The sequence below is a fragment of the Ambystoma mexicanum genome, chromosome 3p (assembly GCF_040938575.1).
Source record: "Ambystoma mexicanum isolate Mex_15411 chromosome 3p, UKY_AmexF1_1, whole genome shotgun sequence".
In the NCBI taxonomy this organism is placed as follows: domain Eukaryota; kingdom Metazoa; phylum Chordata; class Amphibia; order Caudata; family Ambystomatidae; genus Ambystoma; species Ambystoma mexicanum.
In genome coordinates this window covers 859,224,304-859,240,503 of record NC_090925.1, presented here as the reverse complement: position 1 = coordinate 859,240,503, position 16,200 = coordinate 859,224,304, and the positions used below count along the sequence as shown (strand labels likewise).

Below are 16,200 nucleotides of genomic sequence, written 5' to 3'. Positions count from 1 at the left end.
AAAAATCGAGGATGAAACCCAACTGCAGAAAAAAGGGGACATCTTGGTAGCCTCCTTCATGGTGGTGTAACAAAATTCTGCCAACCACAGTAGATCCAACCCATCCTTGCCCAGCTCTCAATTAACACTGGATATACTTTTCCAGTTCTTCATTCGCTCTCCATTTGTCCGCTTGTTTGAGGGTGCCAATACTGACATATTAATTGCGATTACCAAATATTTGCAGAAAGGACTCAAATTAAGACCCTCTATCAGAAATTATTTGTAAAGGCATATCATTTAATCAAACAACTCCTTGTTGGAAACTTCTTGCTAGATTTGTTGCTGTGACCTCCCCCTTAATGGGAATAAAATGTCCCGCCTTAGAAAAAGGATCCACAACCCTCATCTTTCGGCAAATCCACAATGAAATCTAATAAAATAGTGTGCCAACAGACATGGCGGAACTGGAAGAGGATTTAATAATCTGGCTGGTTTACAATGCTCTCCATTGGCCCTTGCACAAACCTTGCAGGTTTTCACAAAATGTAAAACATCCTTCCTCGGGTCTTCCCACCAGAATTGTCTCTGAACTAACTGAAGTGTTTTGAGGGCCCCAGGATGGCCAGCCAAGACTGATTTGTGACATTCACCAAGAGCCCGTTCACGTAATTCTTCTGTAGGCAGGTACATTCAAAAATCTACTTTCAGAACTCCTTCCACTACACCATGCACAGGATCTTGATCTGCCCACTTTAGCATCTGTTCCATTGTCATGCTCCTCTTCTCCTCCTCCTCCTGAAAATCCATTCACGCTGCATCTACAGAAGAAACAAAATGATCTTCAGAAAACAAGGGTTTAGGTGACAGATATTCACAACGTTGGCTTCCAGGAAATTGACGAGAAAGTGCATCTGCCTCTCCATTCTGCCGTCCTGGTCTAAATCTAATGACAAAATCAAATTCTGAAAAGAACAACGGCCAACGTAATTGTCGAGGCATCAACATTTTGGCTAACTTGCAGAATAACAAATTAAGATAATCTGTCAATACCGTAACTGAATGTCATGCACTCATTAAATAATGGCACCACTCCTAAAAGGTGGAATTGATTGCCAACAATTCCTTTTCAGTGATAGTATATTTGGCTTCCGCCGGCAGCAACTTCAGTATTATAAATACATGTTTATGGTATGGCATAATAATTTGCATGACCTCATTGGTGGACAAAAAAGCATTTATCAGTTTGCAGAGAGCTGGCAGCATGACAGGCTAGACATGATTAATTACTATGATGGTCCAGAGGCCTTTTTAAAAGGTACTGTTGGATTTTGATTGATAATTATGGTGATTTTGTTCTCTGCTAAATGTGAGGCCAAGTAACAAAAGAAGGTGGAGTGGATGGTGTCTCAGATTAGCGATCGTATATCACAGCATACAAAAGTGAGGTTCAACACCTTTGTTTTCACACAACAGGAGGGATTGGGATAAACCAATATTGAACTAATCGGTCCCAACTAGAACCCCAATAGGAAAAGTAAGGGCCACTCTAAAGTACCATGTGTCCTTAGCAGACATTCCTAATCTAATACACATTCCTAGGGTAATAGCACCCGGCTCGCTCCTTGGTTCACAGCTAACCTATCTGGAGCTAGATATTCTCACCCACTGGCTGTAAGTAGCCTTACTGGGCTACTTGGTAATACCTTAGAGAGGTCTAAACAAGTTATGGAATATTTACTATAAAATATTTATTAGGCCTTTTATGTGTGGAACATATACTTGGTGTGGACAACAACCGTTTGGTTTCTTCACATCGAATTATCCAGCTACCAATTCTCTAAACTGGTAAAACAATTCCAGACAAAACAAACAACCCACAAGGGAAAATACACCAACTACACTGTGGCCTGCTCAACGTTAGATTCTTTTTTTTTTATTTATTTTTATTATTTTTCATATGTACAGATTGTAATCACAGTGAGGTGACATAACAGCGAGAACATAACACGTGGCATTACAATTAATGGTAAGTCTTTCGAAGGGGAAGGAGGATAGGTGTGTTGCGTCGTGTGACGATACAGGGCATGTCCTCAACGATAGATTCTTGGCAAAACATTCAACAGAAATCCATGACCTAAGCGAGGGAGGCACAGGCGCACTCTCTCATTTCTATGAGCCTTCCTCCGACAACTACAAATCCACCGTGCACTAAGCCATACCGGACATCTTCAAATTAATACACATCAACAGAGAAAACCAGAGGAACAATAGTACACAAGGAGCACGTATGAGCCACACCACTCCCCTCAACAGACATCAAAGACTGAATCCCTCCTCATCAAGCTCAAACTCAACGACCAAGCCAACATAGTGTTCCTCCTGATCTACAGACTGCTGTCCTAAAATCCATACTTTGCAACAAAACTAGCAGACTCCTCATCAACCCATCATGACAACCTAGTCATACTGGGAGACTTTAACATCTGGTTTGAAAAAGAGAACAAAACCTCTGCGAGCACCCTCTGCGCACTCCAGGAAACAATCTACTTCAAGCAAATAGTAAACGGATCCACCCTGGACGCAATCTTCTGCAGAGAAGGACTTTGCACATCTGCGCCACGTACACTGATGGTATTGAGTGACCACTATCTGAAAACATTCTACATCAAACTCCAAACAGCATACAGGCGGAAAGGCAATACAACACGTCACCAGGAATAGAAACTGCAAGAGTCTAGATATGCAGTCCTTTACATATCTGCTATAATCAACCCAACCTAACACCACAGAGCCAAATTAAACGACCCTAGACTTAGCAGAAAACATACTCAGCATATGGATCCCAGAGGCCTTCGACAGTTTAGCACCAGCAAAACCGTTCAAAGCCACACCAAGAAAAACTTGCTGCAAAATGGTTCACAGAAGAGATGAAAAACACAAAATGGAAAAAATATGGAGAACACTACAACCGACAGGAGAAAACAAAATACCAAAGAAAACTCAGATTATACAAATCAACAGTACTCAAAGCAACAACAAAAAATACTACACTACAAGAATTGAATCAGCAACCAACCCACAAAAAGAACTCGTCAGAATCAAAGAGATTTTTAAAAAACCTCATCCGCCAATAAAGTCGTCATCTTAACACAAGCGCTTTATGATATCATCACCAACCACTTAAGGTAGATAAAAAATAGAAACAATCCAACAGACCATCAACACAACAGCGCTAATAAAACCATAACCGCGGAAGAACAGACAAAAGGGGAAACAGACTACAGCAAGACTCGCCTGCTTCGAACCAATACCAAAGACATTGTCTCATCAAGGATACGAACCTCGCAGGTTCTCAAAGTGACCCATGCCCCCCGGACATCTTCAAAGAAAGCCTCAACCAGATAACCCCAGCGACACACATCAAGCATCTAATGAACCGGTCACTAAACACAGGAATTGTACCAAACTGCTTCAAATCAGCATACAACAAACCACTGATAAAAAAAGGAATCGGAAAGTGCAGAAGATCCAAGTAACTATAGACCTATGTCCAACTTGGCCTACCCGGCGAAGATCTTGGGAGAACCATTTATATATAATCCGACTTTAAAACGTTGAACAAACTGAATACTTGACCACTCGACCAATGAGAGGAACAGAATCAGCACTCGCATCGCTATAGGACGACCTCAAAATAAATGCAGACAACGGCACCCAACCTGCCATCATACTACTGGACATATCTGCAGCATCTGACAGAATTAGCCATGCAACACTAATAAGAAGATTGATGGAATGTGGCATACAAGAATCACCCTAAAGGTGGCTTATCCCCTTCCTCACAAATCAAACCGAAAGTACCTACTTACCACCCTTCACCTCAAACACTAAAAACATCCCTTGCATAGGGATCTAGCCTCTCCCCCCTACTCTTCAACATATAAAAGTCCCCCATGACGAAACTCATTTGAACCCACGGAATGACGGCCGACAACTATGCAGAGACACAATTGATTGTGAAGATGATCACGAACCAGGAACCAAACAACAGCCTCAACAACTGTCTCACAGACATCTATAATTTGAAGACAACAAACAGCCTCAAATTGAACTCAGCCAAAACGCTTTCTGTGGTCTCACCCACAGAAAGCAATGCAGTCAACCCACAACTGGACTGGCCAACAGGCATGGGAACACAACCAGAAATGTCCAATGTGGTAAACAACCTAGGAATATTCGTGGACAACAGACTATCCATGGAACCGCAAGTCAACTCAATCACTAAACAGTGCTTCTATTGCCTGAGACTCCTCAGGGGGTTGCTCCCATACCTATTTTCCACACAGAACCCTTACAATCATATCCATTATATTAACAAGAATTGACTATGCCAACAGTCTCTACCTAGGAATGCCGAAAAGACTTGCCCAAAATCTCCAACGGGTCAAAACAGACTGTAGCCAGGATTCTCCTGAGATTAAACTGAAGAAACCACATCACTCCAGCTCTGAGAAGCCTACACTGGCTACATTGGTTACCAGTAAAAAAATGCATCAAATTAAAAGCCCTCTGCATTGTCCATAAGTCCTTACACAGACAAGGAGCCGAATTCCTCCAGGCCAAGATCAGCCGCTACCAGTCAAGAAAGGACCTAAGATCAAGCTACGACCTACAAATCCAGATAAAACAATACGAAAAGAGGACATTTGGAGGAATAGCACATCTAATTGCTAACCTATGGAACACTATGCCCAAAGAAATTAGAATGACAGAAGACCACCATCAGGAAACAACTAAAAATATGGTTATTCAATGGCCAATGACAAGCGTAAAGGGACAACAGCAGAAAAACATTGAGGACAGAAAGAAACGCACTATGGGATGTTGTCACAGATAACGGTGAAATCAAGGAGGACCAAAAATACCCCACTGTCACCCTTCCTTCCTCTCCCAGTCATGCGCCACAGCTAGAGAGAGAAATCGGCAAAGAGTAGTCTGCCCCACAACAGACCTATTCGGTGAAAGACACCCAACGGGCAAATGTATGCATTCAGGAAAGCCCAGCCATAACGCATTTAATTGAAACATTTTGCTCAAATATATTGAAAACCAGCCATTCGTCCATTTAGCAGCCAACCTCATAACAGGCCAAAGTGCAATTACTCTGACTAATCCCTGCCGAGTAAATAATAACATACTAGGTGCAAGCAACCCTTTGCCCTCGGAAAAACCATGGCAGGGAGGGGAGAGTTAGCCTCCATGCTTGGAGAGAAGGCAGTGCTGGCCGACGGACCACAACCAGGAGTGTTGGAGGATACCATTGAGCGGCAACCAGAGACATACATCTGAGGCACTGTCAAAACTAACTGATGTACTAACCAATCCCTCCTTTCCTGCTCATTCAACATAAACTACATATACACTATACAACATTATAGGCTATCCACACTCAAGACATAAATTAGTATTTAAAAAGTGATTAGCAGAGTTTGCTCATTAAATTGTTCTTAATTAGCTAACACACCCATTTGATTAGCAATGTTGTACTAATATTTTGAATGTCACCAGAGGTTATTTGTACCCAAGACATAAAATGAGCAACAATACAGCAGTTTTGTGTACCACTGAGTCAGGCCTTGCAAATTCTTCAAAATTCCTCTAGACCTGCAGGTCAAATAACTTAGTTTACCTACTTGACATAAGAGAAATGCACTAGACCCATGGCAAAGGATGCCAAAAAATGCAGAAGATGCTTTGTGTAAAATGGTACATGCCAACACAAACCCACTTTATTTGTGGCACACTGTCGCCACCCAGTGATCAGCCATGCACAGTAAAACTTATTTGACATTTTCTTGAAACAAAGTAAATGTTAAATAAAAGTTGCAAGCACCCTCTGCAAGGGATAGGGAGGGAAACCATATAGACGATGTCCACCAAGAGGGGCTACCAAGACTATGGACAGGCACATGCCAGGAAGAGGCTTAACTGATGGGGTGGAGTTGGACGGGACTGAGGGGTGAGAGGAGGGTGAATAGGAGGTCTGGAAAGGGGTGCTTATGGGAACTTTTTCATTAACATGTAAGGTTGCTGCCCACCGAATGGCACTAACCCAGAGGAAATGGACACACGCAAGCCAAGGAAGAGACATTAAAGACAATTGGTAGAGCTGGACTGGACTGGAGGGATTGGGGGGGTGGGGGAGGGAGTGCAGGAGGGCGAGAGGGTTGTTCATGTTGAGTGTTTGGTGGAAAATAGAGATATTTTTTTTTAAACTAAGCAAATGGTACTCGCCCTTCATAAAATGAATATGCAAGTGGGCGAAAAGACTTAGCCAGCCCTGGATAACTGTCTCTAAAATGGAAAAGGTTAGCTGCATGAATGGACACACAAAAAGCTCTGAACACAGTTTGGCCAGCTCTCTCCCGTCCTGCAGGTGCTAATATATAATGCAATCAATCATAGAGCAACAGAGCGATGGAGGCTAAATACAGTGTATGGTATTGCAGTAGATCTGTAGATGGACAAGCTGGATGGAACTATTGATCACTATTTTGCGTAAACCTCTAGTTAGCTTGTGTATTCATTATGTAAGAGGGAAGGAAGAAAGTAAGACTACGCAGTGTGGATGGAGTTGCAGGCATAGAACTGGGCAAACTAGGTGGAATATGGTAGTGACAGCCATCTCACTTTCAGGGTAGCTGATATCAAGCAACAGGGTGATAAGATAGAATGTCAACGAACAAGAGATCAGCTCATGGATCAAGTGCCAGTTCCGGGTTCAAAAATGATGGGAGCTATTCAGCTCCTGCTTCTACCCCAGGAGAGCTTCGTTAGCTTAAAACCAACAGTTACCAGGAGCTACCTTTAGCTTCCCAGGTAAACTGGTGCCCAACAAACATGCATGTGACATTAACTTAAGTGTTTGGGAATGTAAATAAAGACGAATTAGGACACATCTGTGACACAGTTAAATATAGCAGATCATACATAATGGGCAAAAAGTTAAAATGTGCATCTCGTGATTAGATTTGCAGTGTGCAGTGTTTTCGCTCCTGTTCCCCAAGGGTAGCTCCTGCCTTCTGGGTGATTCCGGATACCCAGGACCTGGTTTTAATTTCTGCTCACCGAGTCTAGTTGCAGAGATGTATGCAACCAGCAGGTCACAGAACCAGGTTTGCCATTGAGAACATCTGTCTGCGTGATCATGTACATTTTCAATAAGTGTTTGCTTAGCAATATGATGCATCTTCCCCAACAAAATGAAATAGTTGACAATATGTGATTTAGCTACACAAACCTAAACTTGACTGTAAAGCATGGAGACAACGACGTTTTTATAGTAGCAATACTGTAACTATGCATTATGTGACAACTTAAAAGGAATGGAGTTGCTGTCTTTCAAAAAATATTAAATAGTTAACATATACTCGTCTTTGCCAGACAGGATATAGTTATCTTAATCAAATTATCACCCCGGTTTGCATTTATTTGAAGAAAAAAAAAATCTGGTCGAGCACTTCCACACAGTCCTTTGACACTTGAGTGGAGAAGATTACTGCTGCACTCTCCCCATTAGCCCCTTTGAACTTGCAGTGAACTGAGAAAAGAGGGTGGATGGAGGCATGTGGGCAAGGGAGGATTGCAGCAGTGCATGCTTTAAGTGAACAAGGTAACTTAAATAGCTAGATTTGCTACACAAGTGTCAATTTAATTAGCAAATCTACACAATTGTATAGCAAATTGCTACGCGACACTGCGTATTTCATGCCTTGCTCACTACACAGACACATCTAGCATTAAACTAATTCTTGCACGTGTGAAAAACCAGAGGGTCTTTCACTGCCTAGACCACGTGGATCCCTTACTCAGGTGGCCAGGGCAAAGCCATTGCCTTTGGATCCAGACACTGGTGGTCGAAAAGTGCGGGAGGATCACCTGGGTGGGGGGACCTCGGGGAGTGATGCCTGATGGCGAGACATGGTGTGCCCCCTTTTCAAATACCCCTATCCAATTATATTTTATAGGATATGCCTACTTCCCAGATCCCCACCCCCTTTCCTACACAAGCATTGAGCCAAGGAAGAGGCGATCTGAGGCTGAAAGAATACATTAGACATGTCCCACTAATAAGATCAGGCAGGGTCAGGCACTTGACCTTAATTACAAACACATGGTACCCATTAGCTCTATCCACACAGTTAAAAGGTGGAACACTAAGGCACACTCTGATCAAGGCGTTTCACAAGCAGGAGCAGTTCTTCCATGGCGACAGTGAACCAGGTGGAGCAGAGTGAAAGGCCAAGGGACGGAACCGAGGTACGGAAAAACCTTGGACACCCCGGCGAGAGATCGCTACCTCTGAAGGGCCTTGAAGGTTGTGCGTGCGCCAATAAGACGCGAGAGAAAGCAAAGCATTGTAAAGAACTGTAAATTAAAACAAAGTAACAGAGTGGTCCAGTGAAAGAAGATTGACCAATCGAAAGTCTCTGTGAAATATCGGATGCCGCAGAAGCGGCAGAAAGACAAAGAAACTGAGATGCAAGATTTGAACCTTTGGGTTTGCGCCAGCCAGAGGGAAACTTGGATGTGAGAAATGTCTTTTAACTGTTAGGTTTTATCCCAGCAGAGGGAAACCTGAATGTGAGAGATATCTTTGAACTTTGAAATAAGTACTGTGCTTGTAACTACATTTTCCAAGAGGCCTTGGTGTAGGAGAGAAAGTGACGTTTGAGGAAAGAAAGTCAAAGTGGTCATGCCGTGGTAAGCACAAAAGGCTCGCAGTTTCTAAAGTCTTCAACAGCGGAAGGAAAGTGAAAGGAGGCTTGAGCCAGACAGAGGAAAGCCTATGAATGTGTGATTGAAGCATGGGGAAGGGAACCCCCGCAAATTGTGATTGAAAGGTTTGAGCCCAGCGGAGGGAAACCTGTATTGAATTGTGGTAACCAGAAGGAAGTGAACTTGATGAACTGTATTACAAGAGTGACTTTTCGTGGAACGCCAAGTGGCCCCTGGTCCACGAAATGAACTGCATCCTTGTATCTGAAGCAAGAGTGTTGCAAGGTCCAAGTGTCCCACCTGCCCCATGCTACAAAACATGGGGTAGAGAGTTTACTCAGCAATACTGACATTTCTTTTGAACAACGATTTTCATTTTTCTATTACACATTCCCTTTACACATTTATTGTATTCGAAAGAGGGCAGACATTAGGTTTATTAGTATAGGCCATTTTATTTTGACTAAGGACTGACTGGGACTGCATTTTCTTTTTGTTTGATGGTCGAGAATACTCACATCTTAGTTATAGGGCAAGATAGGAGTTTGTTTTCCAACCCCTTTCAAACCATCAATAACGGTTTTCAAACGTGCGGCTCTTGTGTCAGTGTTTACTTGTGATACCATGCCTCCCTCACATTCACAACTAACTCTCTGAGACTCTGGACATAACCTTAGACAGACCATAGCAATGCACATAAACGCACACCAACACAACTCAATCAAACATCTAACAGACATTAGCAACACTGGACCCCCCACACCTCTTCTGGATACAACTAACCAATAAGCACAACATTACCTTAACACTAACTGCATACAAACCAAATACCCAATTATAAAACACAAGCACACGTCCGATCCCTACAGTTACAAGCCGGGCCTCTCAACCAACTCCCACATGCAAGACAACCAACACAGGCACCAGTTTCTCCTGGTTCTGAACCTATCCTATCCTCACTAGCACACCCACCCTTCTTTCTTCCAGAGCAACATGAGCACCTGGAGACTGCCCTTGGGTGGTAGCAGTGAAAGGTATAACTCAACATAACATAACAGATAGGAGTGAGACGAACATGCCACAAGACTCACTCGAGTCTCATTTGCCAGGAGTGGCCTGGAGTTTCGAAGGACTTGTTATAGAACAAAAACCTACTTGTGGATTAGGTCAGTAGAGGAACAGACAAGGTACAGAAAAGCCAAAAGCCTGTGACCGAGGACCTGGGGCGAGGGAACCCAAGGCTACCAGAAAAAGGGTATAGGTAACCCTGAAACCCATGGTCAAACGGCGGCTCTGGTAAGATGCATAATCACAGTGGTAGTGACTGTACTCAGAATGGTTTCTGGGCACCAGCGAATGTCTGGGCGGCCTGTGTGGCATGGGTAATAAATACCACATATGGGCACCAACCTAGCCCTGTCCCTCATTACTATTTCACCATTGCCCATGCATGGCCTTGGCTGCTTCTTTCCCCTGTTGGTCAGTGTCTCAGTCGCTTATGATCCTTATGCACGCATTCTCCCGTGTTCCCTATACCTTAATCAGTCCCTTGCTGGCTCCTGGCCGCTCTCCTTAGATCTGGGAACTACCAGTACCTTTGCATCATTCCGATTGGGCCCTTCTCCATTCTTACCTGCAATCAGCCTCCACCAATTTCCAGCGTCTTTCACCATCCTATACCACAATAATTATGAGTGGAGTTGCTGTTGTGGTATAGGGAGGCTGCCTCTTATATGCTCAGCGTTACAATCATAAGTCAGGGGGTAGCTTGCTGCCCAGTACTACCTTTTCCCTTTAGGTGAAGGTGCACCAGCTTCACCGTAGACCCCTGAATGCAACAGCCAACCCAACAAACAGGTATGGGATGCCAGCGTGAGGCCCACCTTGACATGTTGCGACACCTACCCATCTATCCAGAGGAAGAAATGGAAGCCCTGAAGGGTCTGTAGGATTTATTTGAATTATTGATTAACGCTGGCCCTACCCAGAGGGTCTCCGAGTTCTTACATGGTTCAAATATTGAAAAGGCTGGAGTTGAAAAAATGAAGTTACAAAATGTTTTCAGGAAATTATAGGAATATTAGGATAGACAAGTGAGAGCGGTGGAAGAGGGGAGGGTTATGTGTGGGGAAACTGGTACGTTTTGAGTCTCTTTCTGAATTTGGTGATGGAGGATGCAGTGTGTATGTGGAGTGTTAGGGCATTCGATGCCGTGCGTGCCCAGTGGGTAAATGCTTGGTTTTGTGTGCATGTGAGTTTGCAAAGTGGAATGTGTAGAAGGTGTTGGCTGGCTAGTCTGGTGTTTGTGTGGGTGATGGGTTTGAGTTGATCATGAAGGTAAGATGGAGTTTTGAAGAGGATGGCTTTGAATATAATGCACAGTGCTTTAAAGGCAATTCTGTGGGGGTATGGAGAGCCAGTGGAGCTGGGCAAGAGCAGGGGTGATGTTTGAATGTTTGGGTAGGTGGAGGATGAGTCTGGCTGCTACATGCTCTATGGCTTTCTCAGGGTCAAGGGTGTTGTTGGGAAGTTCAGTGAGGAGAGCATTTCTATAGTCCAGTTTAGAGAGACCCAGTACTTGGACTGCGGTGCAGCTGTAGTCAGGAGGAAGGATATGTCTGATGATTTTGTGTAGGAGTTGTAGATCACATGTTTTGGTGATAGCGGCTATGGGGCGTGTGTGAAGGAAACGTGGGGGCCGATGGTGAAGCCAAGGGATTTAACAGGCGTGGAGAGGGATATGTGAGTTGTCTGTGACAAGTTCTTGGATCCAGGGGGTCAGGTCAAATTTGTGGCTGGGGGGGCAGATGAGGAGGTATTCTGTTTTGGAAGGGTTGAGTGTGAGGCAGTATGTGGCCATCCAGTTGTTGATGGTGAAAAGACAGATTTTGAGGGTGTGGAGTTGTGAAGGGGGTAACATTTGGAAGTATATTTGTGTGTCATCTGCGTATTGGTGGAAATGTATGTTGTTTTTGCTAAGGGTCTGTCCAAGAAATTCAACATATACGTTGAAGAGGAGGGGAGATAGGGAGGAGCCTTGCAGGACCCCACACTTGACAGCGGTGGTGTCTGAGCGATAAGGGGGCATGGAGCCAAAGTATGTCCTGTCAGTGAGAAAGTAGGTAAACTAGTACAGTGCCACAGATATTCATCCTTTGGGCTAGGATGTCTGGTAGATGGTATGGCCGATGGCGTTGAAGGCTGCAGAGAGGTCAAGGAGTACGAGTAGTGCTGGGTATCTTTTGGCTGTAATGCTGTGGAGGCCATCGAGAATGTGAAAAGTAGCTGTCTCAGTGCTGTGTCCAGGCCAAAATCTAGATTAGAAGGAGTTGAGTAGGTTGTTTGCAGTGATGTGTTTTTGCATTTGGGTAGTTACAAAGCATTCCATGATTCCGGCCATGTATGGTAGGATAGTAATGGGGCGGTAGTTTTCAGGGAGTGTGGGGTTCAGGGTTGGGTTGTTTGAGGAAGGGTGACATTTTACTTGTTTTGAGTGCAGTGGGGATAGTAATAGCATCTGAGAGAGAGGAGTTGATGTTGAGCCAGGTGGGAGCTAAAGTGGTGATGCAACTGGATGCAGCTTGAGGTGGGCAGGCATTATCCAGGAAGTGTTCAGGTTTTGTTTTGGCTGTCAGGGTGATGAGGGTGTCGATACGGTGGAAGGAGTCCCATGCAAAGGAATATTTGGAAGTGGGGGAAGGAGAGCTGAAGGGAGGGCTGTTCTGGTGTGTATATTGGAGTTGAAGTAGTTAATGAGGGAGTTACATACTGCAGTGGATGGCGGTGCGGAAGGTGGTTTATGGTGGCGGATTGGAGTTCTTGGAAGTAATTGGTGGCTTTGGCATGGAGTATGGCTGTTTTATATGTATAGTGTCTGAGGTGAAGGGGCATGGGTTATTTTTCCAGGCATATGGCTTCTTGCTTAATAGAGAGGAGGGAACTGTTGTACCTATTTTGTGGTGGTGGTGGTTGTGTTTTTTCTTTCTTCTGATGTGAGGAGTGCAACTTTGTTGAGTGCCTGTGTGATGATGGTGTTGGTGGGGTAGGATGGAGGGATGTGCGTGTGGGGGTGGGGAGTAGAATGAGTGGGGCTAAGGTTACGTCTGTAATGTGTTTGATTTGTCTGGCTGGGGGGATGAGGGGGATGCGTGGCAGGTGGTGGGATTTTGTATGGTAGTATGAACTAAAAGCACTACATACCAAGGAGGAAAATACATAATAAAAACAAATGCATAATAAAAACAAGCACTGATCAACGACATTGCTACTAACCTAGCTGCAAGTGTTGCATTACACCATAGTTCAGTCAAATATCATTGGGCTCCAAGGAAGTAAACCGATTTCTGTAATCATTGTAAGATAAAGTTTAGGTTCCGTCAGTCCCGGCCAAGATTGGACATATATTAAACAACTTGACGGGGAGTGCTTTTGCCTAGGTGGCTCGTTGTGTATCATCTACAAGTTACATCCTGGAGGACGTTACTGAATTTGAAAGGTATTTAATGTAGTTTTTCCAGTCACCCAACCCAGTCTAAATTGTACAAAAACAGTTAGTCAAAATCGGCCAAGGTGTCCACGATCTCTTACATTGGCTGGTTCCACCAATTAGCGGCTGATACTTTATGGCCTAAATTTACCCAATAAACCTTTTTTTACAGCGGGCTTCAAGAAGATTACAAAAATTAGCTGGACCATGTATCAAAGACCAACACCTTGCAGGTTTTAATAAAACAAGTATTGAGAATCAACCATAACCTGGGTGAAAGAAGCAACGAGTCAAAAAGACATGAAACTCAACGAGCAGCATTTCGGAGGAGAGACACTGTCAAGAGCTAACCCCTTATGCTATTACTATGTAAATGCTAGCCACTATATATGACATTTTCTAGTCCACCCATTGAAACCTTTGGGAAACATATGGACCTGTATCCAGAAGAAAGGCTGGTAACAATACCCAAACAAGACCGTAAGAGCTTTCCCAAAGCAAGGTATCCACCTTTGTAAACCACCTCTTTGTTTGCCGTGGAAGTAGGGCTGGAATTGATGATACTTGAAGAGGAGGAAGAGGACCTCTGGGAATAATGCAGATTAGACTTTTTTCTAATCAGTTGAACCAGAGATCCAAGCAGCGGAGTATTTGGGGATGGTATAGATGGGATGCTTTTGGCCTCCAGCCCCATGGCCCAGACTAATTCCTCTACCTGTCTGCATACAACAGGATGTGGCGCATATTGCTTTTAACATCATTAATACCCCACAACCTCTCCTATGGTGATTGGACTTCCATGGCTAGCTCACCATAACTCTAGAACTTGTCGTAGCCCCTATTAAGGAGTTTGCCAGAAAGTCAACAAAACATCAGTGTGCGTCAGGTGGTGCTCGAGAAATTTACTGCACTGGCTGTATGATTGTGGAATCATTCCCTTGAAGGACCGGCCCACACGACATAGCCAACTATATTCTCTCACAGAACAGGAATCAGAACTAAGGAAATATCTTTCAGACTGCATCCAAGGAGGCTATGTTGTGCCATCATGTCCTATCAGGTCCCTCTGTTCTTCACACCTAAACAGGCAGGCATATAGAGAACCTGCTTGGACTACAGGGATCTTAACGATATGACCAGGAAAGATCACTATCCCCCTGCCTCTAATACAGGACATCCTGGAATCACCGGACATAGCTAAAGTCTATACTAAACCGGATTTGCATAACACTTCCACCTACTACGCATAAAAGAGGGTGATGAGTGGAAGACTGCCTTTAAAACACCTTTTGGGCATTTTCAATTCCAGGACATAACCTTTGGCCCCTGCAATGCCCTATGGTCTAGGGGTATTACTCAATTGGATTAAATATAATCGATCGAATGGTACATTTGACCGTATTCGGCCAGTGCCATTCTATCAATTATAAAAAATACTGTACGTGTGGAGCGGAGGTTCACCGTGTTTGTTATTTTCGGCCTTGGGGGTAAGCAGAGGTGTTTCCTGCTTCCTGAACTTTGGAGGCGGTGAACAAAAAAAAAAAAAAAAGGAAAAGGTTACCTTGCGGTGTCAGATCCGACCCATGTTAGAGGGACAGAACTGACGCAGCAGGGTCAGGAGAGGCGGTGGACGGAGAAAAGGTAAGTAGGGCGATTGGGGGGGGTGTACTAGGGAATTGGAGGGACATGGGTTTGGTGTGTTTAGCCACTGTAAAATGGTATTCGTGGCGAAATTGACCACGGTCAATTCCGCCGCGAACATTTCTACCATGGTTAAACAACCCAAATCCGGTCTAGGTGCCATTTTGCCAGATCTATTGGGCCATACAGTCTATGGATTTTATGAAAGACCTTTCAGAATAACAAGAAACCACAATGATAAACACATTTCGGTTAGAGCTTTGTAACACACGAGAATAATAGGCATTAAAGAAGTGTGGAATTAATATAGGAAGAAGATGGAGGATGCAGTAAGAAATAAATTACTTACCTGTAACTCCTGTTTTCCAGCATGAATTCACATGCTCACGAATATTCCCTGTCGTCATGGCTGGGAATCCTCTCGCTTTAGCCTGAAAACTGCATTTCAACTTTAAACCAATCACTGTCATTTGGGTCATACTGCCCCCCATTCAATGACAGTCGTCTCCCTAAGCACCACCCCTGGTGGCCATCTTCAGAATAGGTACAGCACGTAAAGTGGCAGTATGAACCAAGAAGAGCTACAGAGAGGAAGGCGGGAGGGTTTGCATGTGTATCCACGCCAGACCCACGCTGGAGAACAGGAGCTACAGGTAAGTAACTTGTTTCTTCTTCAACACAGGGTCTGGCATCGATTCACTTGCTCATGAATACAATTACATAGCAGTACATATACACAACCATGTGAGGTGGCAAGGCTCAATAGAAGCAATTGTTAGGAAAGATTTCCATTTCATGTGTAATTTTCCGCCCAGGTGTGTACCCCCACAACGTTTTGCTGCTGTTATACACCATAGTCTGACTTTGCCAGTGGAGCACAGCCTTCAGCTGCACTCCCCTGGGTTTTTCGCTCACTTTATTATGGGGAAACTGACATGCCCTTAAAGACAGTCAGTACTGGGAGACTTGGTTTCCCTTAGTCCTTGTCAATGTTGCAACTTTTCTGCAAAATGATGCAAGTGCTCAGTGTACCTTACAGTATAGTGCACTTGGGTCTTCCTGTCATTTCTAAAGGCCCTAGATACTCTCGAAGGATTTCTTTTAGGCGAAGTGCAGATGTGCCTTGGACAGGGCTGGTGGCAGCTTATCTTTTCATGTATTTGTATCCCTTTCCTGCCAGGTAAACTGCGTTTACTGCATTTGGCATGAATAGGTGGCATGGCTCCAAAACGGCCATGCCACAAGGTTCTTTGTCATGTCCTTTGGCCATCTTGCCCCTTCACCTTACCCAGGTCGAGCCGACCAGGGTCAGT

The 16,200-nt window shown here is 44.2% G+C and overlaps 1 protein-coding gene across 1 annotated transcript in view; it reads right to left on the bottom strand.

Moving 5' to 3' along the window:
* Nucleotides 1-442: 442 nt before the first annotated feature.
* TMEM219 (transmembrane protein 219) overlaps nucleotides 443-16,200 on the bottom strand; it is a 354,659-nt gene continuing 338,901 nt past the window's right edge. Inside the window, exon 7 of the mRNA XM_069652007.1 lies at nucleotides 443-800. The gene's annotated coding sequence lies outside the window, so the exon portion shown is untranslated. The remainder of the gene's footprint in view (nucleotides 801-16,200) is intronic.